The sequence below is a fragment of the Amia ocellicauda genome, unplaced genomic scaffold (genome assembly GCF_036373705.1).
Source record: "Amia ocellicauda isolate fAmiCal2 unplaced genomic scaffold, fAmiCal2.hap1 HAP1_SCAFFOLD_318, whole genome shotgun sequence".
Classification (NCBI taxonomy): Eukaryota; Metazoa; Chordata; class Actinopteri; order Amiiformes; family Amiidae; genus Amia; species Amia ocellicauda.
Window position 1 is genome coordinate 1 of NW_027102885.1, and position 27,441 is coordinate 27,441.

A 27,441-nucleotide genomic window follows, 5' to 3' on the forward strand; every position below is an offset into this window, starting at 1 on the left:
AACAACTGAACTTATATTCAAGGTTTGTTTCTCTTCATATGTTTTACTGGTTTACATTTGTCTCAGCAACCTGTTGAATGATTCTTCTGCTTTCAAAACAAAATGACAACAGGATGAATGCACACACTTGAAAATACAATACATGCAATGTTATGCATCATAGTGATGCAACCTCCTTTCAGTTTCATACTGCATGTCAATTGAAATCCTTACTGAAATGCACACCTTCTCAAGATTGCGCTTGACTGGCGTGTCAGGCACTCAATTACAGCTGTATTATCAAGACAATGTGTTCGTTTTGTAAAATATAGTTCCGGTCTGGTGTGGCACCCCAGCTAACGCACAACGTTGCCACAACGTGGCGTGTTAGCAGGGACTATCTGCGGCGCGCTGGTGTGTCCCGGACTTTAGAATAGAGAGACAGTTCAACTGCAAGTATGAGCGGCAGAAACGGATATTGCCTTCCCTTTAAGTAGAGCGTCAGGGACAACCTCCCTGGCTTACGGCCATACTAGCCTGAATACGCCCGATCTTGTCCGATCTCGGAAGCTAAGCAGGCTCGGGCCTGGTCAGTACTTGGATGGGAGACCGTCTGGGAATACCAGGTGCTGTAAGCTTTTGCATCTTTTACACACCAGAGGGCGACAAATCACGAGTTTTAACTTTGGATACACGCAATTTCATCATTATTTCAGATTTGACTTCCCCAAATACACAGGCATACAATAGATCTTGTTCTCCAACGTAAACGGTCCCTAGTAACTAGGGTACATTCGTAAATAAATTGAGCATCATGGCTAGAAGTGACTAAATGTTGCCTAATCTTTCTCATCGAGAAATGACACATTTACAGCAACACAAAAAGGAACTCCACCGGACAAAGTTCAGTGCTCACAAGGAGCCTCATTCAACACACACGGTTCCATTCCCATTCATGCAAAGCACGAAAGTGTAAAACTTGGGAACATACTTGAGAGCAAAGATCACATTCAATCTCATTCAAGGCACGGATGTGAATGCAACGGGATGAAATTACTGAAATGATGCCTGCCCTCGAACTGTGATGATGGACTACCCGACTCGCCAATAATATTGGGTTCTGGTGTATTGAAATACAGGAGCTGCTGGATTTGTGTGTTTTCTTACCCCCTCACCATAGTTTGTCAAATGTTTAAACAACTGAACTTATATTCAAGGTTTGTTTCTCTTCATATGTTTTACTGGTTTACATTTGTCTCAGCAACCTGTTGAATGATTCTTCTGCTTTCAAAACAAAATGACAACAGGATGAATGCACACACTTGAAAATACAATACATGCAATGTTATGCATCATAGTGATGCAACCTCCTTTCAGTTTCATACTGCATGTCAATTGAAATCCTTACTGAAATGCACACCTTCTCAAGATTGCGCTTGACTGGCGTGTCAGGCACTCAATTACAGCTGTTTTATCAAGACAATGTGTTCGTTTTGTAATATATAGTTCCGGTCTGGTGTGGCACCCCAGCTAACGCACAACGTTGCCACAATGTTGCCACAATGTTGCCACAACGTGGCGTGTTAGCAGGGACTGGCTGCGGCGCGCTGGTGTGTCCCGGGCTTTAGAGTAGAGAGACAGTTCAACTGTAAGTATGAACGGCAGAAACGGATATTGCCTTCCCTTTAAGTAGAGCGTCAGGGACAGCCTCCCTGGCTTACGGCCATACTAGCCTGAATACGCCCGATCTCGTCCGATCTCGGAAGCCAAGCAGGCTCGGGCCTGGTCAGTACTTGGATGGGAGACCGCCTGGGAATACCAGGTGCTGTAAGCTTTTGCATCTTTTACACACCAGAGGGCGACAAATCACGAGTTTTAACTTTGGATACACGCAATTTCATAATTATTTCAGATTTGACTTCCCCAAATACACAGGCATACAATAGATCTTGTTCTCCAACGTAAACGGTCCCTAGTAACTAGGGTACATTCGTACATAAATTGAGCATCATGGCTAGAAGTGACTAAATGTTGCCTAATCTTTCTCATCGAGAAATGACACAATTACAGCAACACAAAAAGGAACTCCACCGGACAAAGTTCAGTGCTCACAAGGAGCCTCATTCAACACACACGGTTCCATTCCCATTCATGCAAAGCACGAAAGTGTAAAACTTGGGAACATACTTGAGAGCAAAGATAACATTCAATCTCATTCAAGGCACGGATGTGAATGCAACGGGATGAAATTACTGAAATGATGCCTGCCCTCGAACTGTGATGATGGACTACCCGACTCGCCAATAATATTGGGTTCTGGTGTATTGAAATACAGGAGCTGCTGGATTTGTGTGTTTTCTTACCCCCTCACCATAGTTTGTCAAATGTTTAAACAACTGAACTTATATTCAAGGTTTGTTTCTCTTCATATGTTTTACTGGTTTACATTTGTCTCAGCAACCTGTTGAATGATTCTTCTGCTTTCAAAGCAAAATGACAACAGGATGAATGCACACACTTGAAAATACAATACATGCAATGTTATGCATCATAGTGATGCAACCTCCATTCAGTTTCATACTGCATGTCATTTGAAATCCTTACTGAAATGCACACCTTCTCAAGATTGCGCTTGACTGGCGTGTCAGGCACTCAATTACTGCTGTTTTATCAAGAGAATGTGTTCGTTTTGTAATATATAGTTCCGGTCTGGTGTGGCACCCCAGCTAACGCACAACGTTGCCACAATGTTGCCACAACGTGGCGTGTTAGCAGGGACTGTCTGCGGCGCGCTGGTGTGTCCCGGGCTTTAGAGTAGAGAGACAGTTCAACTGTAAGTATGAACGGCAGAAACGGATATTGCCTTCCCTTTAAGTAGAGCGTCAGGGACAGCCTTCCTGGCTTACGGCAATACTAGCCTGAATACGCCCGATCTCGTCCGATCTTGGAAGCTAAGCAGGCTCGTTCCTGGTCAGTACTTGGATGGGAGACCGCCTGGGAATACCAGGTGCTGTAATCTTTTGCATCTTTTACACACCAGAGGGCGACAAATCACGAGTTTTAACTTTGGATACACGCAATTTCATCATTATTTCAGATTTGACTTCCCCAAATACACAGTCATACAATAGATCTTGTTCTCCAACGTAAACGGTCCCTAGTAACTAGGGTACATTCGTAAATAAATTGAGCATCATGGCTAGAAGTGACTAAATGTTGCCTAATCTTTCTCATCGAGAAATGACACAATTACAGCAACACAAAAAGGAACTCCACTGGACAATGTTCAGTGCTCACAAGGAGCCTCATTCAACACACACGGTTCCATTCCCATTCATGCAAAGCACGAAAGTGTAAAACTTGGGAACATACTTGAGAGCAAAGATCACATTCAATCTCATTCAAGGCACGGATGTGAATGCAACGGGATGAAATTACTGAAATGATGCCTGCCCTCGAACTGTGATGATGGACTACCCGACTCGCCAATAATATTGGGTTCTGGTGTATTGAAATACAGGAGCTGCTGGATTTGTGTGTTTTCTTACCCCCTCACCATAGTTTGTCAAATGTTTAAACAACTGAACTTATATTCAAGGTTTGTTTCTCTTCATATGTTTTACTGGTTTACATTTGTCTCAGCAACCTGTTGAATGATTCTTCTGCTTTCAAAACAAAATGACAACAGGATGAATGCACACACTTGAAAATACAATACATGCAATGTTATGCATCATAGTGATGCAACCTCCTTTCAGTTTCATACTGCATGTCAATTGAAATCCTTACTGAAATGCACACCTTCTCAAAATTGCGCTTGACTGGCGTGTCAGGCACTCAATTACAGCTGTTTTATCAAGACAATGTGTTCGTTTTGTAATACATAGTTCCGGTCTGGTGTGGCACCCCAGCTAACGCACAACGTTGCCACAATGTTGCCACAACGTGACGTGTTAGCAGGGACTGTCTGCGGCGCGCTGGTGTGTCCCGGGCTTTAGAGTAGAGAGACAGTTCAACTGTAAGTATGAACGGCAGAAACGGATATTGCCTTCCCTTTAAGTAGAGCGTCAGGGACAGCCTCCCTGGCTTACGGCCATACTAGCCTGAATACGCCCGATCTCGTCCGATCTCGGAAGCCAAGCAGGCTCGGGCCTGGTCAGTACTTGGATGGGAGACCGCCTGGGAATACCAGGTGCTGTAAGCTTTTGCATCTTTTACACACCAGAGGGCGACAAATCACGAGTTTTAACTTTGGATACACGCAATTTCATCATTATTTCAGATTTGACTTCCCCAAATACACAGGCATACAATAGATCTTGTTCTCCAACGTAAACGGTCCCTAGTAACTAGGGTACATTCGTAAATAAATTGAGCATCATGGCTAGAAGTGACTAAATGTTGCCTAATCTTTCTCATCGAGAAATGACACAATTACAGCAACACAAAAAGGAACTCCACCGGACAAAGTTCAGTGCTCACAAGGAGCCTCATTCAACACACACGGTTCCATTCCCATTCATGCAAAGCACGAAAGTGTAAAACTTGGGAACATACTTGAGAGCAAAGATCACATTCAATCTCATTCAAGGCACGGATGTGAATGCAACGGGATGAAATTACTGAAATGATGCCTGCCCTCGAACTGTGATGATGGACTACCCGACTCGCCAATAATATTGGGTTCTGGTGTATTGAAATACAGGAGCTGCTGAATTTGTGTGTTTTCTTACCCCCTCACCATAGTTTGTCAAATGTTTAAACAACTGAACTTATATTCAAGGTTTGTTTCTCTTCATATGTTTTACTGGTTTACATTTGTCTCAGCAACCTGTTGAATGATTCTTCTGCTTTCAAAACAAAATGACAACAGGATGAATGCACACACTTGAAAATACAATACATGCAATGTTATGCATCATAGTGATGCAACCTCCTTTCAGTTTCATACTGCATGTCAATTGAAATCCTTTCTGAAATGCACACCTTCTCAAGATTGCGCTTGACTGGCGTGTCAGGCACTCAATTACAGCTGTTTTATCAAGACAATGTGTTCGTTTTGTAAAATATAGTTCCGGTCTGGTGTGGCACCCCAGCTAACGCACAACGTTGCCACAACGTTGCCACAACGTGGCGTGTTAGCAGGGACTGTCTGCGGCGCGCTGGTGTGTCCCGGGCTTTAGAGTAGAGAGACAGTTCAACTGTAAGTATGAACGGCAGAAACGGATATTGCCTTCCCTTTAAGTAGAGCGTCAGGGACAGCCTCCCTGGCTTACGGCCATACTAGCCTGAATACGCCCGATCTCGACCGATCTCGGAAGCCAGGCAGGCTCGGGCCTGGTCAGTACTTGGATGGGAGACCACCTGGGAATACCAGGTGCTTTAAGCTTTTGCACCTTTTACACACCAGAGGGCGACAAATCACGAGTCTTAACTTTGGATACACACAATTTCATCATTATTTCAGATTTTACTTCCCCAAATACACAGGCATACAATAGATCTTGTTCTCCAACGTAAACGGTCCCTAGTAACTAGGGTACATTCGTAAATTAATTGAGCATCATGGCTAGAAGTGACTCAATGTTGCCTAATCTTTCTCATCAAGAAATGACACAATTACAGCAACACAAAAAGGAACTCCACCGCACAAAGTTCAGTGCTCACAAGGAGACTCATTCAACACACACGGTTCCATTCCCATTCATGCAAAGCACGAAAGTGTAAAACTTGGGAACATACTTGAGAGCAAAGATCACATTCAATCTCATTCAAGGCACGGATGTGAATGCAACGGGATGAAATTACTGAAATGATGCCTGCCCTCGAACTGTGATGATGGACTACCCGACTCGCCAATAATATTGGGTTCTGGTGTATTGAAATACAGGAGCTGCTGGATTTGTGTGTTTTCTTACTCCCTCACCATAGTTTGTCAAATGTTTAAACAACTGAACTTATATTCAAGGTTTGTTTCTCTTCATATATTTTACTGGTTTACATTTGTCTCAGCAACCTGTTGAATGATTCTTCTGCTTTCAAAACAAAATGACAACAGGATGAATGCACACACTTGAAAATACAATACATGCAATGTTATGCATCATAGTGATGCAACCTCCTTTCAGTTTCATACTGCATGTCAATTGAAATCCTTACTGAAATGCACACCTTCTCAAGATTGCGCTTGACTGGCGTGTCAGGCACTCAATTACAGCTGTTTTATCAAGACAATGTGTTCGTTTTGTAAAATATAGTTCCGGTCTGCAGTGGCACCCCAGCTAACGCACAACGTTGCCACAACGTGGCGTGTTGGCAGGGACTGTCTGCGGCGCGCTGGTGTGGCCCGGGCTTTAGAGTAGAGAGACAGTTCAACTGTAAGTATGAACGGCAGAAACGGATATTGCCTTCCCTTTAAGTAGAGCGTCAGGGACAGCCTCCCTGGCTTACGGCCATACTAGCCTGAATACGCCCGATCTCGTCCGATCTTGGAAGCCAAGCAGGCTCAGGCCTGGTCGGTACTTGGATGGTTGACCGCCTGAGAATACCAGGTGCTGTAAGCTTTTGCACCTTTTACACACCAGAGGGCGACAAATCACGAGTTTTAACTTTGGATACACGCAATTTCATCATTATTTCAGATTTTACTTCCCCAAATACACAGGCATACAATAGATCTTCTTCTCCAACGTAAACGGTCCCTAGTAACTAGGGTACATTCGTCAATAAATTGAGCATCATGGCTAGAAGTGACTAAATGTTGCCTAATCTTTCTCATCAAGAAATGACACAATTACAGCAACACAAAAAGGAACTCCACCGGACAAAGTTCAGTGCTCACAAGGAGCATCATTCAACACACACGGTTCCATTCCCATTCATGCAAAGCACGAAAGTGTAAAACTTGGGAACATACTTGAGAGCAAAGATCACATTCAATCTCATTCAAGGCACGGATGTGAATGCAACGGGATGAAATTACTGAAATGATGCCTGCCCTCGAACTGTGATGATGGACTACCCGACTTGCCAATAATATTGGGTTCTGGTGTATTGAAATACAGGAGCTGCTGGATTTGTGTGTTTTCTTACCCCCTCACCATAGTTTGTCAAATGTTTAAACAACTGAACTTATATTCAAGGTTTGTTTCTCTTCATATGTTTTACTGGTTTACATTTGTCTCAGCAACCTGTTGAATGATTCTTCTGCTTTCAAAACAAAATGACAACAGGATGAATGCACACACTTGAAAATACAATACATGCAATGTTATGCATCATAGTGATGCAACCTCCCTTCAGTTTCATACTGCATGTCAATTGAAATCCTTACTGAAATGCACACCTTCTCAAGATTGCGCTTGACTGGCGTGTCAGGCACTCAATTACAGCTGTTTTATCAAGACAATGTGTTCGTTTTGTAAAATATAGTTCCGGTCTGGTGTGGCACCCCAGCTAACGCACAACGTTGCCACAACGTGGCGTGTTAGCAGGGACTGTCTGCGGCGCGCTGGTGTGTCCTGGGCTTTAGAGTAGAGAGACAGTTCAACTGTAAGTATGAACGGCAGAAACGGATATTGCCTTCCCTTTAAGTAGAGCGTCGTGGACAGCCTACCTGGCTTACGGCCATACTAGCCTGAATACGCCCGATCTCGTCCGATCTCGGAAGCCAAGCAGGCTCGGGCCTGGTCAGTACTTGGATGGGAGACCGCCTGGGAATACCAGGTGCTGTAAGCTTTTGCACCTTTTACACACCAGAGGGCGACAAATCACGAGTTTTAACTTTGGATACACACAATTTCATCGTTATTTCAGATTTTACTTCCCCAAATACACAGGCATACAATAGATCTTGTTCTCCAACGTAAACGGTCCCTAGTAACTAGGGTACATTCGTAACTAAATTGAGCATCATGGCTAGAAGTGACTAAATGTTGCCTAATCTTTCTCATCAAGAAATGACACAATTACAGCAACACAAAAAGGAACTCCACCGGACAAAGTTCAGTGCTCACAAGGAGCCTCATTCAACACACACGGTTCCATTCCCATTCATGCAAAGCACGAAAGTGTAAAACTTGGGAACATACTTGAGAGCAAAGATCACATTCAATCTCATTCAAGGCACGGATGTGAATGCAACGGGATGAAATTACTGAAATGATGCCTGCCCTCGAACTGTGATGATGGACTACCCGACTCGCCAATAATATTGGCTTCTGGTGTATTGAAATACAGGAGCTGCTGGATTTGTGTCATTTCTTACCCCCTCACCATAGTTTGTCAAATGTTTAAACAACTGAACTTATATTCAAGGTTTGTTTCTCTTCATATGTTTTACTGGTTTACATTTGTCTCAGCAACCTGTTGAATGATTCTTCTGCTTTCAAAACAAAATGACAACAGGATGAATGCACACACTTGAAAATACAATACATGCAATGTTATGCATCATAGTGATGCAACCTCCTTTCATTTTCATACTGCATGTCAATTGAAATCCTTACTGAAATGCACACCTTCTCAAGATTGCGCTTGACTGGCGTGTCAGGCACTCAATTACAGCTGTTTTATCAAGACAATGTGTTTTTTTTTGTAAAATATAGTTCCGGTCTGGTGTGGCACCCCAGCTAACGCACAACGTTGCCACAACGTGGCGTGTTAGCAGGGACTGTCTGCGGCGCGCTGGTGTGTCCCCGGCATGAGTGTAGAGAGACAGTTCAACTGTAAGTATGAGCGGCAGAAACGGATATTGCCTTCCCTTTAAGTAGAGCGTCAGGGACAGCCTCCCTGGCTTACTGCCATACTAGCCTGAATACGCCCGATCTCGTCCGATCTCGGAAGCTAAGCAGGCTCGGGCCTGGTCAGTACTTGGATGGGAGACCGCCTGGGAATACCAGGTGCTGTAAGCTTTTGCATCTTTTACACACCAGAGGGCGACAAATCACGAGTTTTAACTTTGGATACACGCAATTTCATCATTATTTCAGATTTGACTTCCCCAAATACACAGGCATACAATAGATCTTGTTCTCCAACGTAAACGGTCCCTAGTAACTAGGGTACATTCGTAAATAAATTGAGCATCATGGCTAGAAGTGACTAAATGTTGCCTAATCTTTCTCATCGAGAAATGACACAATTACAGCAACACAAAAAGGAACTCCACCGGACAAAGTTCAGTGCTCACAAGGAGCCTCATTCAAAACACACGGTTCCATTCCCATTCATGCAAAGCACGAAAGTGTAAAACTTGGGAACATACTTGAGAGCAAAGATCACATTCAATCTCATTCAAGGCACGGATGTGAATGCAACGGGATGAAATTACTGAAATGATGCCTGCCCTCGAACTGTGATGATGGACTACCCGACTCGCCAATAATATTGGGTTCTGGTGTATTGAAATACAGGAGCTGCTGGATTTGTGTGTTTTCTTACCCCCTCACCATAGTTTGTCAAATGTTTAAACAACTGAACTTATATTCAAGGTTTGTTTCTCTTCATATGTTTTACTGGTTTACATTTGTCTCAGCAACCTGTTGAATGATTCTTCTGCTTTCAAAACAAAATGACAACAGGATGAATGCACACACTTGAAAATACAATACATGCAATGTTATGCATCATAGTGATGCAACCTCCTTTCAGTTTCATACTGCATGTCAATTGAAATCCTTACTGAAATGCACACCTTCTCAAGATTGCGCTTGACTGGCGTGTCAGGCACTCAATTACAGCTGTTTTATCAAGACAATGTGTTCGTTTTGTAATATATAGTTCCGGTCTGGTGTGGCACCCCAGCTAACGCACAACGTTGCCACAACGCTGCCACAACGTGGCGTGTTAGCAGGGACTGTCTGCGGCGCGCTGGTGTGTCCAGGGCTTTAGAGTAGAGAGACAGTTCAACTGTAAGTATGAACGGCAGAAACGGATATTGCCTTCCCTTTAAGTAGAGCGTCAGGGACAGTCTCCCTGGCTTACGGCCATACTAGCCTGAATACGCCCGATCTCGTCTGATCTCGGAAGCTAAGCAGGCTCGGGCCTGGTCAGTACTTGGATGGGAGACCGCCTGGGAATACCAGGTGCTGTAAGCTTTTGCATCTTTTACACACCAGAGGGCGACAAATCACGAGTTTTAACTTTGGATACACGCAATTTCATCATTATTTCAGATTTGACTTCCCCAAATACTCAGGCATACAATAGATCTTGTTCTCCAATGTAAACGGTCCCTAGTAACTAGGGTACATTCGTAAATAAATTGAGCATCATGGCTAGAAGTGACTAAATGTTGCCTAATCTTTCTCATCGAGAAATGACACAATTACAGCAACACAAAAAGGAACTCCACCGGACAAAATTCAGTGCTCACAAGGAGCCTCATTCAACACACACGGTTCCATTCCCATTCATGCAAAGCACGAAAGTGTAAAACTTGGGAACATACTTGAGAGCAAAGATCACATTCAATCTCATTCAAGGCACGGATGTGAATGCAACGGGATGAAATTACTGAAATGATGCCTGCCCTCGAACTGTGATGATGGACTACCCGACTCGCCAATAATATTGGGTTCTGGTGTATTGAAATACAGGAGCTGCTGGATTTGTGTGTTTTCTTACCCCCTCACCATAGTTTGTCAAATGTTTAAACAACTGAACTTATATTCGAGGTTTGTTTCTCTTCATATGTTTTACTGGTTTACATTTGTCTCAGCAACCTGTTGAATGATTCTTCTGCTTTCAAAACAAAATGACAACAGGATGAATGCACACACTTGTAAATACAATACATGCAATGTTATGCATCATAGTGATGCAACCTCCTTTCAGTTTCATACTGCATGTCAATTGAAATCCTTACTGAAATGCACACCTTCTCAAGATTGCGCTTGACTGGCGTGTCAGGCACTCAATTACAGCTGTTTTATCAAGACAATGTGTTCGTTTTGTAATATATAGTTCCGGTCTGGTGTGGCACCCCAGCTAACGCACAACGTTGCCACAATGTTGCCACAACGTGGCGTGTTAGCAGGGACTGTCTGCGGCGCGCTGGTGTGTCCCGGGCTTTAGAGTAGAGAGACAGTTCAACTGTAAGTATGAACGGCAGAAACGGATATTGCCTTCCCTTTAAGTAGAGCGTCAGGGACAGCATTCCTGGCTTACGGCCATACTAGCCTGAATACGCCCGATCTCGGAAGCTAAGCAGGCTCGGGCCTGGTCAGTACTTGGATGGGAGACCGCCTGGGAATACCAGGTGCTGTAAGCTTTTGCATCTTTTACACACCAGAGGGCGACAAATCACGAGTTTTAACTTTGGATACACGCAATTTCATCATTATTTCAGATTTGACTTCCCCAAATACACAGGCATACAATAGATCTTGTTCTCCAACGTAAACGGTCCCTAGTAACTAGGGTACATTCGTAAATAAATTGAGCATCATGGCTAGAAGTGACTAAATGTTGCCTAATCTTTCTCATCGAGAAATGACACAATTACAGCAACACAAAAAGGAACTCCACCGGACAAAGTTCAGTGCTCACAAGGAGCCTCATTCAACACACACGGTTCCATTCCCATTCATGCAAAGCACGAAAGTGTAAAACTTGGGAACATACTTGAGAGCAAAGATCACATTCAATCTCATTCAAGGCACGGATGTGAATGCAACGGGATGAAATTACTGAAATGATGCCTGCCCTCGAACTGTGATGTTGGACTACCCGACTCGCCAATAATATTGGGTTCTGGTGTATTGAAATACAGGAGCTGCTGGATTTGTGTGTTTTCTTACCCCCTCACCATAGTTTGTCAAATGTTTAAACAACTGAACTTATATTCAAGGTTTGTTTCTCTTCATATGTTTTACTGGTTTACATTTGTCTCAGCAACCTGTTGAATGATTCTTCTGCTTTCAAAACAAAATGACAACAGGATGAATGCACACACTTGAAAATACAATACATGCAATGTTATGCATCATAGTGATGCAACCTCCTTTCAGTTTCATACTGCATGTCAATTGAAATCCTTACTGAAATGCACACCTTCTCAAGATTGCGCTTGACTGGCGTGTCAGGCACTCAATTACAGCTGTATTATCAAGACAATGTGTTCGTTTTGTAATATATAGTTCCGGTCTGGTGTGGCACCCCAGCTAACGCACAACGTTGCCACAACGTTTCGTGTTAGCAGGGACTGTCTGCGGCGCGCTGGTGTGTCACGGACTTTAGAGTAGAGAGACAGTTCAACTGCAAGTATGAGCGGCAGAAACGGATATTGCCTTCCCTTTAAGTAGAGCGTCAGGGACAGCCTCCCTGGCTTACGGCCATGCTAGCCTGAATACGCCCGATCTCGTCCGATCTCGGAAGCTAAGCAGGCTTGGGCCTCGTCAGTACTTGGATGGGAGACCGCCTGGGAATACCAGTTGCTGTAAGCTTTTGCACCTTTTACAAACCAGAGGGCGACAAATCACGAGTTTTAACTTTGGATACACGCAATTTCATCATTATTTCAGATTTTACATCCCCAAGTACACAGGCATACAATAGATCTTGTTCTCCAACGTAAACGGTCCCTAGTAACTAGGGTACATTCGTCAATAAATTGAGCATCATGGCTAGAAGTGACTAAATGTTGCCTAATCTTTCTCATCAAGAAATGACACAATTACAGCAACAAAAAAGGAACTCCACCGGACAAAGTTCAGTGCTCACAAGGAGCATCATTCAACACACACGGTTCCATTCCCATTCATGCAAAGCACGAAAGTGTAAAACTTGGGAACGTACTTGAGAGTAATGATAACATTCAATCTCATTCAAGGCACGGATGTGAATGCAACGGGATGAAATTACTGAAATGATGCCTGCCCTCGAACTGTGATGATGGACTACCCGACTCGCCAATAATATTGGGTTCTGGTGTATTGAAATACAGGAGCTGCTGGATTTGTGTGTTTTCTTACCCCCTCACCATAGTTTGTCAAATGTTTAAACAACTGAACTTATATTCAAGGTTTGTTTCTCTTCATATGTTTTACTGGTTTACATTTGTCTCAGCAACCTGTTGAATGATTCTTCTGCTTTCAAAACAAAATGACAACAGGATGAATGCACACACTTGAAAATACAATACATGCAATGTTATGCATCATAGTGATGCAACCTCCTTTCAGTTTCATACTGCATGTCAATTGAAATCCTTACTGAAATGCACACCTTCTCAAGATTGCGCTTGACTGGCGTGTCAGGCACTCAATTACAGCTGTATTATCAAGACAATGTGTTCGTTTTGTAATATATAGTTCCGGTCTGGTGTGGCACCCCAGCTAACGCACAACGTTGCCACAACGTTTCGTGTTAGCAGGGACTGTCTGCGGCGCGCTGGTGTGTCCCGGACTTTAGAGTAGAGAGACAGTTCAACTGCAAGTATGAGCGGCAGAAACGGATATTGCCTTCCCTTTAAGTAGAGCGTCAGGGACAGCCTCCCTGGCTTACGGCCATACTAGCCTGAATACGCCTGATCTCGTCCGATCTCGGAAGCTAAGCAGGCTCGGGCCTGGTCAGTACTTGGATGTGAGACCGCCTGGGAATACCAGGTGCTGTAAGCTTTTGCATCTTTTACACACCAGAGGGCGACAAATCACGAGTTTTAACTTTGGATACACGCAATTTCATCATTATTTCAGATTTGACTTCCCCAAATACACAGGCATACAATAGATCTTGTTCTCCAACGTAAACGGTCCCTAGTAACTAGGGTACATTCGTAAATAAATTGAGCATCATGGCTAGAAGTGACTAAATGTTGCCTAATCTTTCTCATCGAGAAATGACACAATTACAGCAACACAAAAAGGAACTCCACCGGACAAAGTTCAGTGCTCACAAGGAGCCTCATTCAACACACACGGTTCCATTCCCATTCATGCAAAGCACGAAAGTGTAAAACTTGGGAACATACTTGAGAGCAAAGATCACATTCAATCTCATTCAAGGCACGGATGTGAATGCAACGGGATGAAATTACTGAAATGATGCCTGCCCTCGAACTGTGATGATGGACTACCCGACTCGCCAATAATATTGGGTTCTGGTGTATTGAAATACAGGAGCTGCTGGATTTGTGTGTTTTCTTACCCCCTCACCATAGTTTGTCAAATGTTTAAACAACTGAACTTATATTCAAGGTTTGTTTCTCTTCATATGTTTTACTGGTTTACATTTGTCTCAGCAACCTGTTGAATGATTCTTCTGCTTTCAAAACAAAATGACAACAGGATGAATGCACACACTTGAAAATACAATACATGCAATGTTATGCATCATAGTGATGCAACCTCCTTTCAGTTTCATACTGCATGTCAATTGAAATCCTTACTGAAATGCACACCTTCTCAAGATTGCGCTTGACTGGCGTGTCAGGCACTCAATTACAGCTGTTTTATCAAGACAATGTGTTCGTTTTGTAATATATAGTTCCGGTCTGGTGTGGCACCCCAGCTAACGCACAACGTTGCCACAATGTTGCCACAACGTGGCGTGTTAGCAGGGACTGTCTGCGGCGCGCTGGTGTGTCCCGGGCTTTAGAGTAGAGAGACAGTTCAACTGTAAGTATGAACGGCAGAAACGGATATTGCCTTCCCTTTAAGTAGAGCGTCAGGGACAGCCTCCCTGGCTTACAGCCATACTAGCCTGAATACGCCCGATCTCGTCCGATCTCGGAAGCCAAGCAGGCTCGGGCCTGGTCAGTACTTGGATGGTAGACCGCCTGGAAATACCAGGTGCTGTAAGCTTTTGCACCTTTTACACACCAGAGGGCGACAAATCACGAGTCTTAACTTTTGATACACACAATTTCATCATTATTTCAGATTTGACTTCCCCAAATACACAGGCATACAATAGATCTTGTTCTCCAACGTAAACGGTCCCTAGTAACTAGGGTACATTCGTAAATAAATTGAGCATCATGGCTAGAAGTGACTAAATGTTGCCTAATCTTTCTCATCGAGAAATGACACAATTACAGCAACACAAAAAGGAACTCCACCGGACAAAGTTCAGTGCTCACAAGGAGCCTCATTCAACACACACGGTTCCATTCCCATTCATGCAAAGCACAAAAGTGTAAAACTTGGGAACATACTTGAGAGCAAAGATCACATTCAATCTCATTCAAGGCACGGATGTGAATGCAACGGGATGAAATTACTGAAATGATGCCTGCCCTCGAACTGTGATGATGGACTACCCGACTCGCCAATAATATTGGGTTCCGGTGTATTGAAATACAGGAGCTGCTGGATTTGTGTGTTTTCTTACCCCCTCACCATAGTTTGTCAATTGTTTAAACAACTGAACTTATATTCAAGGTTTGTTTCTCTTCATATGTTTTACTGGTTTACATTTGTCTCAGCAACCTGTTGAATGATTCTTGTGCTTTCATAACAAAATGACAACAGGATGAATGCACACACTTGAAAATACAATACATGCAATGTTATGCATCATAGTGATGCAACCTCCTTTCAGTTTCATACTGCATGTCAATTGAAATCCTTACTGAAATGCACACCATCTCAAGATTGCGCTTGACTGGCAAGTCAGGCACTCAATTACAGCTGTTTTATCAAGACAATGTGTTCGTTTTGTAAAATATAGTTCCGGTCTGGTGTGGCACCCCAGCTAACGCACAACGTTGCCACAACGTTGCCACAACGTGGCGTGTTAGCAGGGACTGTCTGCAGCGCGCTGGTGTGTCCCGGGCTTTAGAGTAGAGAGACAGTTCAACTGTAAGTATGAACGGCAGAAACGGATATTGCCTTCCCTTTAAGTAGAGCGTCAGGGACAGCCTCCCTGGCTTACGGCCATACTAGCCTGAATACGCCCGATCTCGTCCGATCTCGGAAGCCAAGCAGGCTCGGGTCTGGTCAGTACTTGGATGGGAGACCGCCTGGGAATACCAGGTGCTGTAAGCTTCTGCACCTTTTTCACACCAGAGGGCGACAAATCACGAGTTTTAACTTTGGATACACACAATTTCATCATTATTTCAGATTTTACTTCCCCAAATACACAGGCATACAATAGATCTTGTTCTCCAACGTAAACGGTCCCTAGTAACTAGGGTACATTCGTAAATAAATTGAGCATCATGGCTAGAAGTGACTAAATGTTGCCTAATCTTTCTCATCGAGTAATGACACAATTACAGCAACACAAAAAGGAACTCCACCGGACAAAGTTCAGTGCTCACAAGGAGCCTCATTCAACACACACGGTTCCATTCCCATTCATGCAAAGCACGAAAGTGTAAAACTTGGGAACATACTTGAGAGCAAAGATCACATTCAATCTCATTCAAGGCACGGATGTGAATGCAACGGGATGAAATTACTGAAATGATGCCTGCCCTCGAGCTGTGATGATGGACTACCCGACTCGCCAATAATATTGGGTTCTGGTGTATTGAAATACAGGAGCTGCTGGATTTGTGTGTTTTATTACCCCCTCACCATAGTTTGTCAAATGTTTAAACAACTGAACTTATATTCAAGGTTTGTTTCTCTTCATATGTTTTACTGGTTTACATTTGTCTCAGCAACCTGTTGAATGATTCTTCTGCTTTCAAAACAAAATGACAACAGGATGAATGCACACACTTGAAAATACAATACATGCAATGTTATGCATCATAGTGATGCAACCTCCTTTCAGTTTCATACTGCATGTCAATTGAAATCCTTACTGAAATGCACACCTTCTCAAGATTGCGCTTGACTGGCGTGTCAGGCACTCAATTACAGCTGTTTTATCAAGACAATGTGTTTTTTTTTGTAAAATATAGTTCCGGTCTGGTGTGGCACCCCAGCTAACGCACAACGTTGCCACAACATGGCGTGTTAGCAGGGACTGTCTGCGGCGCGCTGCTGTGTCCCGGGCTTTAGAGTAGAGAGACAGTTCAACTGTAAGTATGAACGGCAGAAACGGATATTGCCTTCCCTTTAAGTAGAGCATCAGGGACAGCCTCCCTGGCTTACGGCCATACTAGCCTGAATACGCCCGATCTCGTCCGATCTCGGAAACCAAGCAGGCTCGGGCCTGGTCGGTACTTGGATGGGGGACCGCCTGGGAATACCAGGTGCTGTAAGCTTTTGCACCTTTTACACACCAGAGGGCGACAAATCACGAGTTTTAACTTTGGATACACACAATTTCATCATTATTTCAGATTTTACTTCCCCAAATACACAGGCATACAATAGATCTTGTTCTCCAACGTAAACGGTCCCTAGTAACTAGGGTACATTCGTAAATAAATTGAGCATCATGGCTAGAAGTGACTAAATGTTGCCTAATCTTTCTCATCAAGAAATGACACAATTACAGCAACACAAAAAGGAACTCCACCGGACAAAGTTCAGTGCTCACAAGGAGCCTCATTCAACACACACGGTTCCATTCCCATTCATGCAAAGCACGAAAGTGTAAAACTTGGGAACATACTTGAGAGCAAAGATCACATTCAATCTCATTCAAGGCACGGATGTGAATGCAACGGGATGAAATTACTGAAATGATGCCTGCCCTCGAACTGTGATGATGGACTACCCGACTCACCAATAATATTGGCTTCTGGTGTATTGAAGTACAGGAGCTGCTGGATTTGTGTGTTTTCTTACCCCCTCACCATAGTTTGTCAAATGTTTAAACAACTGAACTTATATTCAAGGTTTGTTTCTCTTCATATGTTTTACTGGTTTACATTTGTCTCAGCAACCTGTTGAATGATTCTTCTGCTTTCAAAACAAAATGACAACAGGATGAATGCACACACTTGAAAATACAATACATGCAATGTTATGCATCATAGTGATGCAACCTCCTTTCAGTTTCATACTGCATGTCAATTGAAATCCTTACTGAAATGTACACCTTCTCAAGATTGCGCTTGACTGGCGTGTCAGGCACTCAATTACAGCTGTTTTATCAAGACAATGTGTTCGTTATGTAAAATATAGTTCCGGTCTGGTGTGGCACCCCAGCTAACGCACAACGTTGCCACAACGTTGCCACAACGTGGCGTGTTAGCAGGGACTGTCTTTTCTTCGCCGGTGTGTCCCGGACTTTAGAGTAGAGAGACAGTTCAACTGCAAGTATGAGCGGCAGAAACGGATATTGCCTTCCCTTTAAGTAGTGCGTCAGGGACAGCCTCTCTGGCTTACGGCCATACTAGCCTGAATACGCCCGATCTCGTCCGATCTCAGAAGCTAAGCAGGCTCTGGCCTGGTTAGTACTTGGATGGGAGACTGCCTGGGAATACCAGGTGCTGTAAGCTTTTGCATCTTTTACACACCAGAGGGCGACAAATCACGAGTTTTAACTTTGGATACACGCAATTTCATCATTATTTCAGATTTTACTTCCCCAAATACACAGGCATACAATAGATCTTGTTCTCCAACGTAAACGGTCCCTAGTAACTAGCGTACATTCGTAAATAAATTGAGCATCATGGCTAGAAGTGACTAAATGTTGCCTAATCTTTCTCATCAAGAAATGACACAATTACAGCAACACAAAAAGGAACTCCACTGGACAAAGTTCAGTGCTCACAAGGAGCTTCATTCAACACACACGGTTCCATTCCCATTCATGCAAAGCATGAAAGTGTAAAACTTGGAAATATACTTGAGAGTAAAGATCACATTCAATCTCATTCAAGGCACGGATGTGAATGCAACGGGATGAAATTACTGAAATGATGCCTGCCCTCGAACTGTGATGATGGACTGCCCGACTCGCCAATAATATTGGGTTTTGGTGTATTGAAATACAGGAGCTGCTGGATTTGTGTGTTTTCTTACCCCCTCACCATAGTTTGTCAAATGTTTAAACAACTGAACTTATATTCAAGGTTTGTTTCTCTTCATATGTTTTACTGGTTAAATTTGTCTCAGCAACCTGTTGAATGATTCTTCTGCTTTCAAATTAAAATGACAACAGGATGAATGCACACACATGAAAATACAATACATGCAATGTTATGCATCATAGTGATGCAACCTCCTTTCAGTTTCATACTGCATGTCAATTGAAATCCTTACTGAAATGCACACCTTCTCAAGATTGCGCTTGACTGGCGTGTCAGGCACTCAATTACAGCTGTTTTATCAAGACAATGTGTTCGTTTTGTAAAATATAGTTCCGGTCTGGTGTGGCACCCCAGCTAACGCACAACGTTGCCACAACGTTTCGTGTTAGCAGGGACTGTCTACGGCGCGCTGGTGTGTCCCGGACTTTAGAGTAGAGAGACAGTTCAACTGCAAGTATGAGCGGCAGAAACGGATATTGCCTTCCCTTTAAGTAGAGCGTCAGGGACAGCCTCCCTGGCTTACGGCCATACTAGCCTGAATACGCCCGGTCTCGTCCGATCTCGGAAGCTAAGCAGGCTCGGGCCTGGTCAGTACTTGAATGGGAGACCGCCTGGGAATACCAGGTGCTGTAAGCTTTTGCACACCAGAGGGCGACAAATCACGAGTTTTAACTTTGGATACACGCAATTTCATCATTATTTCAGATTTGACTTCCCCAAATACACAGGCATACAATAGATCTTGTTCTCCAACGTAAACGGTCCCTAGTAACTAGGGTACATTCGTAAATAAATTGAGCATCATGGCTAGAAGTGACTAAATGTTGCCTAATCTTTCTCATCGAGAAATGACACAATTACAGCAACACAAAAAGGAACTCCACCGGACAAAGTTCAGTGCTCACAAGGAGCCTCATTCAACACACACGGTTCCATTCCCATTCATGCAAAGCACGAAAGTGTAAAACTTGGGAACATACTTGAGAGCAAAGATCACATTCAATCTCATTCAAGGCACGGATGTGAATGCAACGGGATGAAATTACTGAAATGATGCCTGCCCTCGAACTGTGATGATGGACTACCCGACTCGCCAATAATATTGGCTTCTGGTGTATTGAAATACAGGAGCTGCTGGATTTGTGTCATTTCTTACCCCCTCACCATAGTTTGTCAAATGTTTAAACAACTGAACTTATATTCAAGGTTTGTTTCTCTTCATATGTTTTACTGGTTTACATTTGTCTCAGCAACCTGTTGAATGATTCTTCTGCTTTCAAAACAAAATGACAACAGGATGAATGCACACACTTGAAAATACAATACATGCAATGTTATGCATCATAGTGATGCAACCTCCTTTCAGTTTCATACTGCATGTCAATTGAAATCCTTACTGAAATGCACACCTTCTCAAGATTGCGCTTGAATGGCGTGTCAGGCACTCAATTACAGCTGTTTTATCAAGACAATGTGTTCGTTTTGTAATACATAGGTCTGGTGTGGCACCCCAGCTAACGCACAACGTTGCCACAACGTTTCGTGTTAGCAGGGACTGTCTGCGGCGTGCTGGTGTGTCCCGGACTTTAGAGTAGAGAGACAGTTCAACTGTAAGTATGAGCGGCAGAAACGGATATTGCCTTCCCTTTAAGTAGAGCGTCAGGGACAGCCTCCCTGGCTTACGGCCATACTAGCCTGAATACGCCCGATCTCGTCCGATCTCGGAAACTAAGCAGGCTCGGGCCTGGTCAGTACTTGGATGGGAGACCGCCTGGGAATACCAGGTGCTGTAAGCTTTTGCATCTTTTACACACCAGAGGGCGACAAATCACGAGTTTTAACTTTGGATACACGCAATTTCATCATTATTTCAGATTTGACTTCCCCAAATACACAGGCATACAATAGATCTTGTTCTCCAATGTAAACGGTCCCTAGTAACTAGGGTACATTCGTAAATAAATTGAGCATCATGGCTAGAAGTGACTAAATGTTGCCTAATCTTTCTCATCGAGAAATGACACAATTACAGCAACACAAAAAGGAACTCCACCGGACAAAGTTCAGTGCTCACAAGGAGCCTCATTCAACACACACGGTTCCATTCCCATTCATGCAAAGCACGAAAGTGTAAAACTTGGGAACATACTTGAGAGCAAAGATCACATTCAATCTCATTCAAGGCACGGATGTGAATGCAACGGGATGAAATTACTGAAATGATGCCTGCCCTCGAACTGTGATGATGGACTACCCGACTCGCCAATAATATTGGGTTCTGGTGTATTGAAATACAGGAGCTGCTGGATTTGTGTGTTTTCTTACCCCCTCACCATAGTTTGTCAAATGTTTAAACAACTGAACTTATATTCAAGGTTTGTTTCTCTTCATATGTTTTACTGGTTTACATTTGTCTCAGCAACCTGTTGAATGATTCTTCTGCTTTCAAAACAAAATGACAACAGGATGAATGCACACACTTGTAAAAACAATACATGCAATGTTATGCATCATAGTGATGCAACCTCCTTTCAGTTTCATACTGCATGTCAATTGAAATCCTTACTGAAATGCACACCTTCTCAAGATTGCGCTTGACTGGCGTGTCAGGCACTCAATTACAGCTGTTTTATCAAGACAATGTGTTCGTTTTGTAATATATAGTTCCGGTCTGGTGTGGCACCCCAGCTAACGCACAACGTTGCCACAATGTTGCCACAACGTGGCGTGTTAGCAGGGACTGTCTGCGGCGCGCTGGTGTGTCCCGGGCTTTAGAGTAGAGAGACAGTTCAACTGTAAGTATGAACGGCAGAAACGGATATTGCCTTCCCTTTAAGTAGAGCGTCAGGGACAGCATTCCTAGCTTACGGCCATACTAGCCTGAATACGCCCGATCTCGTCCGATCTCGGAAGCTAAGCAGGCTCGGGCCTGGTCAGTACTTGGATGGGAGACCGCCTGGGAATACCAGGTGCTGTAAGCTTTTGCATCTTTTACACACCAGAGGGCGACATATCACGAGTTTTAACTTTGGATACACGCAATTTCATCATTATTTCAGATTTGACTTCCCCAAATACACAGGCATACAATAGATCTTGTTCTCCAATGTAAACGGTCCCTAGTAACTAGGGTACATTCATAAATAAATTGAGCATCATGGCTAGAAGTGACTAAATGTTGCCTAATCTTTCTCATCGAGAAATGACAGAATTACAGCAACACAAAAAGGAACTCCACCGGACAAAGTTCAGTGCTCACAAGGAGCCTCATTCAACACACACGGTTCCATTCCCATTCATGCAAAGCACGAAAGTGTAAAACTTGGGAACATACTTGAGAGCAAAGATCACATTCAATCTCATTCAAGGCACGGATGTGAATGCAACAAGATGAAATTACTGAAATGATGCCTGCCCTCGAACTGTGATGATGGACTACCCGACTCGCCAATAATATTGGGTTCTGGTGTATTGAAATACAGGAGCTGCTGGATTTGTGTGTTTTCTTACCCCCTCACCATAGTTTGTCAAATGTTTAAACAACTGAACTTATATTCAAGGTTTGTTTCTCTTCATATGTTTTACTGGTTTACATTTGTCTCAGCAACCTGTTGAATGATTCTTCTGCTTTCAAAACAAAATGACAACAGGATGAATGCACACACTTGAAAATACAATACATGCAATGTTATGCATCATAGTGATGCAACCTCCTTTCAGTTTCATACTGCATGTCAATTGAAATCCTTACTGAAATGCACACCTTCTCAAGATTGCGCTTGACTGGCGTGTCAGGCACTCAATTACAGCTGTTTTATCAAGACAATGTGTTCGTTTTGTAATATATAGTTCCGGTCTGGTGTGGCACCCCAGCTAACGCACAACGTTGCCACAACGTTTCGTGTTAGCAGGGACTGTCTGCGGCGCGCTGGTGTGTCCCGGACTTTAGAGTAGAGAGACAGTTCAATTGCAAGTATGAGCGGCAGAAACGGATATTGCCTTCCCTTTAAGTAGAGCGTCAGGGACAGCCTCTCTGGCTTACGGCCATACTAGCCTGAATACGCCCGATCTCATCCGATCTCGGAAGCTAAGCAGGCTCGGGCCTGGTCAGTACTTGGATGGGAGACCGCCTGGGAATACCAGGTGCTGTAAGCTTTTGCATCTTTTACACACCAGAGGGCGACAAATCACGAGTTTTAACTTTGGATACACGCAATTTCATCATTATTTCAGATTTGACTTCCCCAAATACACAGGCATACAATAGATCTTGTTCTCCAACGTAAACGGTCCCTAGTAACTAGTGTACATTCGTAAATAAATTGAGCATCATGGCTAGAAGTGACTAAATGTTGCCTAATCTTTCTCATCGAGAAATGACACAATTACAGCAACACAAAAAGGAACTCCACCGGACAAAGTTCAGTGCTCACAAGGAGCCTCATTCAACACACACGGTTCCATTCCCATTCATGCAAAGCACGAAAGTGTAAAACTTGGGACAATACTTGAGAGCAAAGATCACATTCAATCTCATTCAAGGCACGGATGTGAATGCAACGGGATGAAATTACTGAAATGATGCCTGCCCTCGAACTGTGATGATGGACTACCCGACTCGCCAATAATATTGGGTTCTGGTGTATTGAAATACAGGAGCTGCTGGATTTGTGTGTTTTCTTACCCCCTCACCATAGTTTGTCAAATGTTTAAACAACTGAACTTATATTCAAGGTTTGTTTCTCTTCATATGTTTTACTGGTTTACATTTGTCTCAGCAACCTGTTGAATGATTCTTCTGCTTTCAAAACAAAATGACAACAGGATGAATGCACACACTTGAAAATACAATACATGCAATGTTATGCATCATAGTGATGCAACCTCCTTTCAGTTTCATACTGCATGTCAATTGAAATCCTTACTGAAATGCACACCTTCTCAAGATTGCGCTTGACTGGCGTGTCAGGCACTCAATTACAGCTGTTTTATCAAGACAATGTGTTCGTTTTGTAATATATAGTTCCGGTCTGGTGTGGCACCCCAGCTAACGCACAACGTTGCCACAATGTTGCCACAACGTGGCGTGTTAGCAGGGACTATCTGCGGCGCGCTGCTGTGTCCCGGGCTTTAGAGTAGAGAGACAGTTCAACTGTAAGTATGAACGGCAGAAACGGATATTGCCTTCCCTTTAAGTAGAGCGTCAGGGACAGCCTTTCTGGCTTACGGCCATACTAGCCTGAATACGCCCGATCTCGTCCGATCTCGGAAGCTAAGCAGGCTCGGGCCTGGTCAGTACTTGGATGGGAGACCGCCTGGGAATACCAGGTGCTGTAAGCTTTTGCATCTTTTACACACCAGAGGGCGACAAATCACGAGTTTTAACTTTGGATACACGCAATTTCATCATTATTTCAGATTTGACTTCCCCAAATACACAGGCATACAATAGATCTTGTTCTCCAACGTAAACGGTCCCTAGTAACTAGGGTACATTCATAAATAAATTGAGCATCATGGCTAGAAGTGACTAAATGTTGCCTAATCTTTCTCATCGAGAAATGACACAATTACAGCAACACAAAAAGGAACTCCACCGGACAAAGTTCAGTGCTCACAAGGAGCCTCATTCAACACACACGGTTCCATTCCCATTCATGCAAAGCACGAAAGTGTAAAACTTGGGAACATACTTGAGAGCAAAGATCACATTCAATCTCATTCAAGGCACGGATGTGAATGCAACGGGATGAAATTACTGAAATGATGCCTGCCCTCGAACTGTGATGATGGACTACCCGACTCGCCAATAATATTGGGTTCTGGTGTATTGAAATACAGGAGCTGCTGGATTTGTGTGTTTTCTTACCCCCTCACCATAGTTTGTCAAATGTTTAAACAACTGAACTTATATTCAAGGTTTGTTTCTCTTCATATGTTTTACTGGTTTACATTTGTCTCAGCAACCTCAGCAAAAATGATTCTTCTACTTTCAAAACAAAATGACAACAGGATGAATGCACACACTTGAAAATACAATACATGCAATGTTATGCATCATAGTGATGCAACCTCCTTTCAGTTTCATACTGCATGTCAATTGAAATCCTTACTGAAATGCACACCTTCTCAAGATTGCGCTTGACTGGCGTGTCAGGCACTCAATTACAGCTGTTTTATCAAGACAATGTGTTCGTTTTGTAATATATAGTTCCGGTCTGGTGTGGCACCCCAGCTAACGCACAACGTTGCCACAACGTTTCGTGTTAGCAGGGACTGTCTGCGGCGCGCTGGTGTGTCCCGGACTTTAGAGTAGAGAGACAGTTCAACTGCAAGTATGAGCGGCAGAAACGGATATTGCCTTCCCTTTAAGTAGAGCGTCAGGGACAGCCTCCCTGGCTTACGGCCATACTAGCCTGAATACGCCCGATCTCGTCCGATCTCGGAAGCTAAGCAGGCTCGGGCCTGGTCAGTACTTGGATGGGAGACCGCCTGGGAATACCAGGTGCTGTAAGCTTTTGCATCTTTTACACACCAGAGGGCGACAAATCACGAGTTTTAACTTTGGATACACGCAATTTCATCATTATTTCAGATTTGACTTCCCCAAATACACAGGCATACAATAGATCTTGTTCTCCAACGTAAACGGTCCCTAGTAACTAGGGTACATTCGTAAATAAATTGAGCATCATGGCTAGAAGTGACTAAATGTTGCCTAATCTTTCTCATCGAGAAATTACACAATTACAGCAACACAAAAAGGAACTCCACCGGACAAAGTTCAGTGCTCACAAGGAGCCTCATTCAACACACACGGTTCCATTCCCATTCATGCAAAGCACGAAAGTGTAAAACTTGGGAACATACTTGAGAGCAAAGATCACATTCAATCTCATTCAAGGCACGGATGTGAATGCAACGGGATGAAATTACTGAAATGATGCCTGCCCTCGAACTGTGATGATGGACTACCCGACTCGCCAATAATATTGGGTTCTGGTGTATTGAAATACAGGAGCTGCTGGATTTGTGTGTTTTCTTACCCCCTCACCATAGTTTGTCAAATGTTTAAACAACTGAACTTATATTCAAGGTTTGTTTCTCTTCATATGTTTTACTGGTTTACATTTGTCTCAGCAACCTCAGCAAAAATGATTCTTCTACTTTCAAAACAAAATGACAACAGGATGAATGCACACACTTGAAAATACAATACATGCAATGTTATGCATCATAGTGATGCAACCTCCTTTCAGTTTCATACTGCATGTCAATTGAAATCCTTACTGAAATGCACACCTTCTCAAGATTGCGCTTGACTGGCGTGTCAGGCACTCAATTACAGCTGTTTTATCAAGACAATGTGTTCGTTTTGTAATATATAGTTCCGGTCTGGTGTGGCACCCCAGCTAACGCACAACGTTGCCACAACGTTTCGTGTTAGCAGGGACTGTCTGCGGCGCGCTGGTGTGTCCCGGACTTTAGAGTAGAGAGACAGTTCAACTGCAAGTATGAGCGGCAGAAACGGATATTGCCTTCCCTTTAAGTAGAGCGTCAGGGACAGCCTCCCTGGCTTACGGCCATACTAGCCTGAATACGCCCGATCTCGTCCGATCTCGGAAGCTAAGCAGGCTCGGGCCTGGTCAGTACTTGGATGGGAGACCGCCTGGGAATACCAGGTGCTGTAAGCTTTTGCATCTTTTACACACCAGAGGGCGACAAATCACGAGTTTTAACTTTGGATACACGCAATTTCATCATTATTTCAGATTTGACTTCCCCAAATACACAGGCATACAATAGATCTTGTTCTCCAACGTAAACGGTCCCTAGTAACTAGGGTACATTCGTAAATAAATTGAGCATCATGGCTAGAAGTGACTAAATGTTGCCTAATCTTTCTCATCGAGAAATTACACAATTACAGCAACACAAAAAGGAACTCCACCGGACAAAGTTCAGTGCTCACAAGGAGCCTCATTCAACACACACGGTTCCATTCCCATTCATGCAAAGCACGAAAGTGTAAAACTTGGGAACATACTTGAGAGCAAAGATCACATTCAATCTCATTCAAGGCACGGATGTGAATGCAACGGGATGAAATTACTGAAATGATGCCTGCCCTCGAACTGTGATGATGGACTACCCGACTCGCCAATAATATTGGGTTCTGGTGTATTGAAATACAGGAGCTGCTGGATTTGTGTGTTTTCTTACCCCCTCACCATAGTTTGTCAAATGTTTAAACAACTGAACTTATATTCAAGGTTTGTTTCTCTTCATATGTTTTACTGGTTTACATTTGTCTCAGCAACCTGTTGAATGATTCTTCTGCTTTCAAAACAAAATGACAACAGGATGAATGCACACACTTGAAAATACAATACATGCAATGTTATGCATCATAGTGATGCAACCTCCTTTCAGTTTCATACTGCATGTCAATTGAAATCCTTACTGAAATGCACACCTTCTCAAGATTGCGCTTGACTGGCGTGTCAGGCACTCAATTACAGCTGTTTTATCAAGACAATGTGTTCGTTTTGTAATATATAGTTCCGGTCTGGTGT

General features: G+C 43.4%; 21 non-coding genes and 2 pseudogenes across 21 annotated transcripts; all 23 read left to right on the top strand.

Annotated features, from left to right (window-relative positions):
* The first annotated feature begins 498 nt into the window (after window positions 1-498).
* Window positions 499-617, top strand: LOC136730423 (5S ribosomal RNA). Its single transcript, XR_010809304.1, has one exon. It is a non-coding gene; the product is annotated as a 5S ribosomal RNA (ribosomal RNA).
* A 1,077-nt stretch (window positions 618-1,694) lies between these two features.
* Window positions 1,695-1,813, top strand: LOC136730417 (5S ribosomal RNA). Its single transcript, XR_010809298.1, has one exon. It is a non-coding gene; the product is annotated as a 5S ribosomal RNA (ribosomal RNA).
* A 1,066-nt stretch (window positions 1,814-2,879) lies between these two features.
* On the top strand, window positions 2,880-2,998 carry LOC136730435 (uncharacterized; annotated as a pseudogene).
* A 1,066-nt stretch (window positions 2,999-4,064) lies between these two features.
* On the top strand, window positions 4,065-4,183 carry LOC136730418 (5S ribosomal RNA). The gene has a single exon (XR_010809299.1). It is a non-coding gene; the product is annotated as a 5S ribosomal RNA (ribosomal RNA).
* A 1,066-nt stretch (window positions 4,184-5,249) lies between these two features.
* Window positions 5,250-5,368, top strand: LOC136730433 (5S ribosomal RNA). The gene has a single exon (XR_010809313.1). It is a non-coding gene; the product is annotated as a 5S ribosomal RNA (ribosomal RNA).
* A 1,055-nt stretch (window positions 5,369-6,423) lies between these two features.
* Window positions 6,424-6,542, top strand: LOC136730431 (5S ribosomal RNA). The gene has a single exon (XR_010809311.1). It is a non-coding gene; the product is annotated as a 5S ribosomal RNA (ribosomal RNA).
* A 1,055-nt stretch (window positions 6,543-7,597) lies between these two features.
* Window positions 7,598-7,716, top strand: LOC136730419 (5S ribosomal RNA). The gene has a single exon (XR_010809300.1). It is a non-coding gene; the product is annotated as a 5S ribosomal RNA (ribosomal RNA).
* Window positions 7,717-8,772: 1,056 nt separating this feature from the next.
* On the top strand, window positions 8,773-8,891 carry LOC136730420 (5S ribosomal RNA). The gene has a single exon (XR_010809301.1). It is a non-coding gene; the product is annotated as a 5S ribosomal RNA (ribosomal RNA).
* A 1,066-nt stretch (window positions 8,892-9,957) lies between these two features.
* LOC136730416 (5S ribosomal RNA) lies at window positions 9,958-10,076 on the top strand. The gene has a single exon (XR_010809297.1). It is a non-coding gene; the product is annotated as a 5S ribosomal RNA (ribosomal RNA).
* Window positions 10,077-11,142: 1,066 nt separating this feature from the next.
* Window positions 11,143-11,251, top strand: LOC136730434 (uncharacterized; annotated as a pseudogene).
* Window positions 11,252-12,306: 1,055 nt separating this feature from the next.
* Window positions 12,307-12,425, top strand: LOC136730432 (5S ribosomal RNA). Its single transcript, XR_010809312.1, has one exon. It is a non-coding gene; the product is annotated as a 5S ribosomal RNA (ribosomal RNA).
* A 1,054-nt stretch (window positions 12,426-13,479) lies between these two features.
* LOC136730427 (5S ribosomal RNA) lies at window positions 13,480-13,598 on the top strand. The gene has a single exon (XR_010809308.1). It is a non-coding gene; the product is annotated as a 5S ribosomal RNA (ribosomal RNA).
* A 1,066-nt stretch (window positions 13,599-14,664) lies between these two features.
* On the top strand, window positions 14,665-14,783 carry LOC136730428 (5S ribosomal RNA). The gene has a single exon (XR_010809309.1). It is a non-coding gene; the product is annotated as a 5S ribosomal RNA (ribosomal RNA).
* A 1,066-nt stretch (window positions 14,784-15,849) lies between these two features.
* Window positions 15,850-15,968, top strand: LOC136730424 (5S ribosomal RNA). Its single transcript, XR_010809305.1, has one exon. It is a non-coding gene; the product is annotated as a 5S ribosomal RNA (ribosomal RNA).
* Window positions 15,969-17,024: 1,056 nt separating this feature from the next.
* On the top strand, window positions 17,025-17,143 carry LOC136730430 (5S ribosomal RNA). The gene has a single exon (XR_010809310.1). It is a non-coding gene; the product is annotated as a 5S ribosomal RNA (ribosomal RNA).
* Window positions 17,144-18,209: 1,066 nt separating this feature from the next.
* LOC136730425 (5S ribosomal RNA) lies at window positions 18,210-18,328 on the top strand. Its single transcript, XR_010809306.1, has one exon. It is a non-coding gene; the product is annotated as a 5S ribosomal RNA (ribosomal RNA).
* Window positions 18,329-19,382: 1,054 nt separating this feature from the next.
* On the top strand, window positions 19,383-19,501 carry LOC136730422 (5S ribosomal RNA). Its single transcript, XR_010809303.1, has one exon. It is a non-coding gene; the product is annotated as a 5S ribosomal RNA (ribosomal RNA).
* A 1,041-nt stretch (window positions 19,502-20,542) lies between these two features.
* LOC136730421 (5S ribosomal RNA) lies at window positions 20,543-20,661 on the top strand. The gene has a single exon (XR_010809302.1). It is a non-coding gene; the product is annotated as a 5S ribosomal RNA (ribosomal RNA).
* A 1,066-nt stretch (window positions 20,662-21,727) lies between these two features.
* On the top strand, window positions 21,728-21,846 carry LOC136730426 (5S ribosomal RNA). The gene has a single exon (XR_010809307.1). It is a non-coding gene; the product is annotated as a 5S ribosomal RNA (ribosomal RNA).
* Window positions 21,847-22,901: 1,055 nt separating this feature from the next.
* LOC136730415 (5S ribosomal RNA) lies at window positions 22,902-23,020 on the top strand. Its single transcript, XR_010809296.1, has one exon. It is a non-coding gene; the product is annotated as a 5S ribosomal RNA (ribosomal RNA).
* A 1,066-nt stretch (window positions 23,021-24,086) lies between these two features.
* Window positions 24,087-24,205, top strand: LOC136730436 (5S ribosomal RNA). Its single transcript, XR_010809314.1, has one exon. It is a non-coding gene; the product is annotated as a 5S ribosomal RNA (ribosomal RNA).
* A 1,058-nt stretch (window positions 24,206-25,263) lies between these two features.
* LOC136730437 (5S ribosomal RNA) lies at window positions 25,264-25,382 on the top strand. Its single transcript, XR_010809315.1, has one exon. It is a non-coding gene; the product is annotated as a 5S ribosomal RNA (ribosomal RNA).
* Window positions 25,383-26,440: 1,058 nt separating this feature from the next.
* On the top strand, window positions 26,441-26,559 carry LOC136730438 (5S ribosomal RNA). The gene has a single exon (XR_010809316.1). It is a non-coding gene; the product is annotated as a 5S ribosomal RNA (ribosomal RNA).
* Window positions 26,560-27,441: the final 882 nt, after the last annotated feature.